This window comes from Octodon degus, unplaced genomic scaffold (genome assembly GCF_000260255.1).
Source record: "Octodon degus isolate 3935 unplaced genomic scaffold, OctDeg1.0 scaffold00258, whole genome shotgun sequence".
Classification (NCBI taxonomy): Eukaryota; Metazoa; Chordata; class Mammalia; order Rodentia; family Octodontidae; genus Octodon; species Octodon degus.
This window is the reverse complement of record NW_004524834.1, coordinates 1,299,850-1,306,372: the sequence shown is the minus strand read 5'-3', so window position 1 is coordinate 1,306,372 and position 6,523 is coordinate 1,299,850.

The window sequence follows — 6,523 nt, the reverse complement described above, 5'->3', positions numbered from 1 at the left end:
CCTTGAACTTTGACTCAGTGCTTTCATCTGATCTGGAAATTTATCCCCAAAGCTCTTTCAATAAAACAGGTTTTCTTCAGGAGATATTTTATAACTGGGTGGGGATTCTCAACTGATCAAACAGTTAGGTCCTACCTTTATCGCAGGTCAGGGACCCAAAACAAATATATTTCCCTGGCATTTCCTTATGGTCCCATGAATTTCTGATTTAAAATCTGGACATAAAATTAATGTTCTGGAAACAACGTTTCTTAGGTGAACTCTCAATAGCTATGACATAGTTATTATGTACAGAAAGAAGTTCTGGTCTATATTTCAAGAAGGATCCATAGCCCTAAAATGTTAAAACAAATTTACTTCTCTAAAATTGTCTTTTACTCTTTCTTTAAAACTGAAGTTAGCTAACTCAGAAATCTAAAATCTTTCAAATCAATAATAAAAAAGTCTTCCCTGTCTTGATTTCCTTAAACGGAAGAATTTAATTTCTGTGTTCCTCTCTATCATTAATGTTCTTCCCACACTGACCTCATGTGCTCTACAATACAGTTGTCAACATTACAGATGAGAACTTTAAGTACTCTAAGGTTATGTGGCACGTTTTATGGACAGTGCTTTACACATCTTTGCTGTTTTCTCACCTGACCAATCAACCCCTGCCTCAGTCTCCCCCAAGCTGTATTACCACCCCTCCTTTTTGACCCTAGTCACAGTGTTCTGTTCATTGAGTTCCAAATCTTTCTCCCCCTGAAGCTTTGCATATATGCATCTCTGTCATGTATAACTTTTAGCTACCTCTTAATAAATATTTTTATACTTTATTTTCAACTTGCATTTTACTACCTCTGGGAAGATTTCTTTGATCTCCCTGAAACTATAGCAGTTCTCTTTACATACACTTTTATAGCACCCGGAATTTCTTTTCATACACTCATCAAAATTGCCACCTAAGATTATGTGCTTAATTACAAGCTCCCTAAAGGCAAGCACTCTTCACAACCTTGTATACAATATACCAGAATATATATATGAGTAAATATGTATAAAATTTAAGAAGAAAGATGAATCACCTACTGGAGAAATAATCTTCCAATAATATTGTTTAATACATTAAGATTTATTAGAACTTATTAATCTAATTGTTGATATTGAATAAATATGCTTGCTTTTTAATCCAATTCAGAATTTGTTTACTGAGTATTTTCTATGTACTCATGAAGTCATCTTACATGTCATTGAGATTTAAGCTAAACATATATGACATATAAAACATTAAATGACTAAATATATAAATAAGGAATAAAGAGATTATTTACATAGGAAAAATGTTAGTGGGGCCATTGTTCTGTGTTTAGTTTTCTCTTATTCATAATGTTTGGGCAGTTATCACCTGAGTCTTTCATTTGGCTCTAGTTATTCTTTGTATAATTATCTTTCATTTGCATTTTCTTTATTTATGAACTAGACTTCACTCCTTGAAGACATGGCCTATAGTGTGGAGTGCTTTTATATACCAAATGGCTTGAGAAGATACTTTAAAACTTGATATTCAATTAGTATTTATTTTTATTTACACTCTAAATAAAAACAATGATGATACATTATTAAGGCATTTGCAGATGATAAGCACTTCAGCCAAACTTCAAGAACATGGTAAAACCTCTGCATACTTTGAATAAAGGAACATTTTTATGACAATAATATTTCTGTAAGATGTAGTGGAGGGTAGGAGAGAGTCAACAAGGCAAAGAAAGACTAGATTTGGGAAAATCAGGTTGGAAGCTTCAATAAGAACACAAAAGGAAGTAGAAAGGAGTAGAAAGAGAAGTGGAAGGGGAAGAAAATTGCAGGTGGAACTAAAGAATTCAGGGACTGATTTGTTAGATAGGGCTGCAGATAACTCATTAGTCAGAGACAACTTCAAGGTTACAAGCCAGGGGAATGCAGAAAATGACTTGATCACTTCTAGCAATAGGAAATTAAAGAAGAACATCAATTTGGAATGTCAAAAAGATAATGAATTGTGCTTAAAATGAACTCAGTCTTCAAACACAGAACTAGGAAGAATGTTAAAGATTTCTTCTTTCATAGAAGTTACTTCCAGTGTTTTTATACTGTATTCTAAAAACTGTAAATGGTACACTGTGCCGGTTGGAACTGGAATTCATTCTGTCTGTGTTTCCCTAAACATTGCTAATATGATTAATGAAACAGACAATAAAACTGGAGTGCTGATTTTTTTTTTTTCTCCCATTTCTTATGGACATAGATACAAAAGCTTTTAAAGAAAACATTCTCTATACCTTTTATTCTGCCCTAGAAAGGAAATGTACAATTCTGTTTCTGACTTATACCTCCTTTCTGGCATCAGACATATTCCCAAAGGATTTTAAACTCAAAAACCAATATGTTTTCTGTGCAAATCACATAAGCAATTTTTTTTTTTTTTTTTTTTTTTGTGGAACCGGGGTTTGAACTCAGGCCCTTGAGCTTGCCAGGGAAGCGCTTTTTCCACTGAGCCATCTCCCCACATAACCAAATTTTAATAGTTTAAATTGTATTGCTGTATCTTATCTAATGTAATATAGAATTGCAATGGTAAACTATGAAGATTTCTTTGAGGAAGATCGCCTCTCATTCATTGTCAAAAGCTGTGATGATCTTCCAGGTACAGTAAATGCAAATGATTCTCCATCACTTCCTCTCTTGCTCATAACTTCAGAAGCTGTTAACATTGGACCAATCTTTATAAAGTCATTTAACAACCTCTGGCTACTCAGGTGCTTCCAAATGCAACTAAGATTGTAATGGATTTCTCTTTTAAATTTAAAAATCAAGACTTATTGTTAACAACAGGTGTGAAAATATGGAGTCTAGGACACACAGATATCTCATGTTACACTTAAAAGAAAAACTTTGCCCAAGATTCACAATTATTAATTAAAAATATGCTCTCTTTTTGTAAGAAAAGTTCTGTTTTCTTATGCAGAATGTGGTGACTATTGGACAAACAGATATGAAGGAGACAGCAAATTATCTGTACTTGAATGAAAGCTTGAGGATATTCTCAGTGTCTTCAGAGGACCCGTTCATTCTAGCAACCTCACACACAATGTTGCTATCTGGCTACTCCTTGCCTGAGGAAATCTCAGTTACTTGTCTCTCCTTGCTGGGACACGTACCCTGCACCCAAAATGAAGGAAGGAAAGGTTTATTTATCTCATAGTCAGTGGACATTTCAGTCTGTACTCAGCTGGCTCCAAGGCAGAGTGGCACGTGGCAGAGAACAGCCACTCATGGTGGCAGCAAAGAGTAAGAGACCAAAGGGAGTGGCCGCAGCTCAGACAACTCTCCAGCCTGTCTCCCTCCTTACAGTGTAATGCAAATTCCCTGCCCCAGGGCGGTGCAGCATCCACATTCCCAATAATCAATCACAAACTCCAGAAGCCACCCCAAGACTGCATGAAGCTTTTGGGGGAAAACTAGATGCAAACCATAACAGAGAATGACTATTATGGGCTGATAAAAAGTGCTAAAGATGAATGCCAGGAAACACATGAGTCAGGTTGTGTACAGGCTCTGTATTCCATACTGTATGCAGGAAAGTGTTGCATGAACATTTGGGAGAGAGTTGGTCTAGGATGGGACTGTCTTTGGGAAGTGAACAGACTTTGTTGATTGATTCATATCACTCCTACAAGAGAATTATTGATAAATCAGGATATTAACCTAAAGAGTACTGATCAATGGGATATTAATCTAAAGTTGAGCTGAAACAATTACCTCACATCCAGACATCTACAAACAATATCAAAGATTGCAGAAAAACAGATTAATAATAAAGGGTTTCTATTTAATCAAGAATCAAGATAAAAGTAGTCAGGTAGTAAAATATGTTGTATAATTTCTGTTATATTTGAGTTTCAAAACAATTTGCAGCTGGGCAAGGTGGTACACACCTGTCTTGGTAGCACTTGACAGGCTGAGGTAGAAGGATCTCCATGTGTTCAATACCAGCTGGGCTAGAAAGTGAGTTCAAGGCCAGCCTAAACTTCACAGTGAGACCCTGTCAGTAAAACAAGACAAAACAAAGCAAAATAAAGAAAAACAAAACAGAATAAGTAGTCCCTATACTTATTTAAAAGTTTCTTTCTGCTAAATTGTTTCCCACATATTTCAGTTATATGAGAATGATTTTAGATACAGCCTCACCTTCCAGTTCTCAGTATTGCATAAATCATTCTGACAATGGATTTCTTTTGCAGTTGCCCTTAAATCACTGTCCTCCCTTTCTCAGAACATGTGATAGCTCCAGGCTTGCAATGGTATAGTATGGTTTATCTATTAAGTTACTTTCTAGTTACATGTTTAAAACCAATCTTTAACTCATCAGGAAGTGCCAGCAAAATAGTTCAGTGGATTAAAGTGCCTGTAAGCAGGTGTCAGGATCAAGGCTTCCATCCCCAGGCCTGTGGTGCCGACCCTGCCCCTAGGGTGTGCGCCTGTAATCCCAGCTCTTGGCAGGCTGTAAACAGGCAGATCACAATTCCAAATACCCTGTAGACTCTTCCCTAAAAATACAAAAAAAAAATTTCTTGTCAGGAAAATATGCTTAGTTTACATTTTATAATGAAAATTTCTGATAAGAGCTTTTTGTTTCAACTTGACTTTCAGGGTGAAACAGTCCTTATTGTGCTATCCATATATAATTGCTTTTTCATTTTAATTTTCTCTGATAATTTTAGGATGTACTCACTCATTACAATTCACAGAATGGATCTGACTTACAGATTGGTTCCCCAATGTATACTTGACCCAGTTCAGAGATAGAAAACCTCTAAGGAACATCTGAGACTGCCAAGACTGCCAGGCAGTCAATATATACTTGGTGAATTCCTATAAACATGGACAAAGATGAAGAAAATATAATCCATGTGCAAAGAGAATTTATAAAATATTGTATAAGAAAAAATGCATCAGAAACTAATATACAAGACATTGTTTTAGGGGAAATGTCAGAAAAACAACGTATTTTAGAGGACTTGAGGAATGAGGAAAACTTTTTTGAAGAGACAGGCTTCGAAGAGTGTGATTTTGACTGGCAGAATTGGGCAAAAGCACATTCCAAATATAATTACTTTTTCTTCTGGCTTCAGGCAGGAAATAATTCTGTGTCATTTTACTTATCAAATTCAAGTTCTCAAATGTCGTGCCAATATTTTTATATATTTTTACTCATTCTGTTTACTTGATTTTATCAAAATTACTTCTATTTGCATATTCGTCCTGTACTGCTTTCAAAATATGTTGACCATACTATAATTTTCAATGACAAAAATTGTTTCAATTATTTTATTTTCAATCAGTATAGTCATATATGTATCTGCAAACTGTCAGCCTTCTGAAAATAAGACAGTGTACAAAGTGTGCTTCCTTAAAGCTAATAGAGTAATTGTAGAGATGGCTGTAGTGATTGCATCAAGGAAGCAGAAAGAAAATCCTTGTGTATAAAGATTAACTGCTGTGTAGCTGCTTCGCTCATTTCAGACAAGTCTATCAGCATGTCCGTAACGTCGTTTTCTACTTCCTGGGGAAGACTGTATGATTAGACTGTAAGATCGGGTTTTATAAGGCACTCTAAAACTAGGCTTTCCTAGTTAAAATTCTAGCACTTATACTCACTAGATCCATACTGTTAGGCAAGTTTCCTAACCTCTTTTCATTACTCCAGGAACGAAATAGTGATAATCAAAGTAGCAACATCACAGTGTTAAGTGGATTAAGTGGATTAATATATGAAAAATGCTTAAAATAATGCACCTGGTGCATCAAAAACAATTCATGATATTAAAACTCAAACTTAGTATACAGTATCATATGAATGTTTGCTCTTAAAAATATTATTGCTGTGAATGTTAGATGTATTTAAAAAAAAAAGAGAGAATTGCAACTGTCAATAACCCACACTGACATGGCAGAGGGTTAAGTGGATGAAAGTGTGCAATTTATTATCCACTTGTCAGGTGAAGACATTTCCAGGAGAATAAAACTTTAAAAGTGGTTGATTCTGTAAGTCAGAAATTTACAAGTGGTCTATGGCTCATTAATGAAGCACTAAATTGGACAATCAGCATTAATGGGAATTGCACAGTAAAAGCGCTGCACATCAAGCTGAGGCTCGGGACTAAATGCATAATCACACATTTTAGCAATTCACTTCCAAGCACTCTCTGCGTCAGCCTTCAGACTAGATAGATGGATAGATAGATAATCTTTATTTGTAGAGGACCCTATTTGTCATTTACTAATTACATCTTACCTTCTCCAAAGAAAGAATTATGATTTTAAAAATTTGACAGTTGAAGTAGATGGAGAATTATTACATTCAGTGCAGAGACAGAATAAAATTTATCAAAGAATTAGACTTATATTGTTTTTGAATATAAAATTGATTCAAAAACTTCCTGACCATCAAGGATAAGAGCAAGTGTCTAATGATATTGGAGTTGACTTAGCAAAAAAAAAA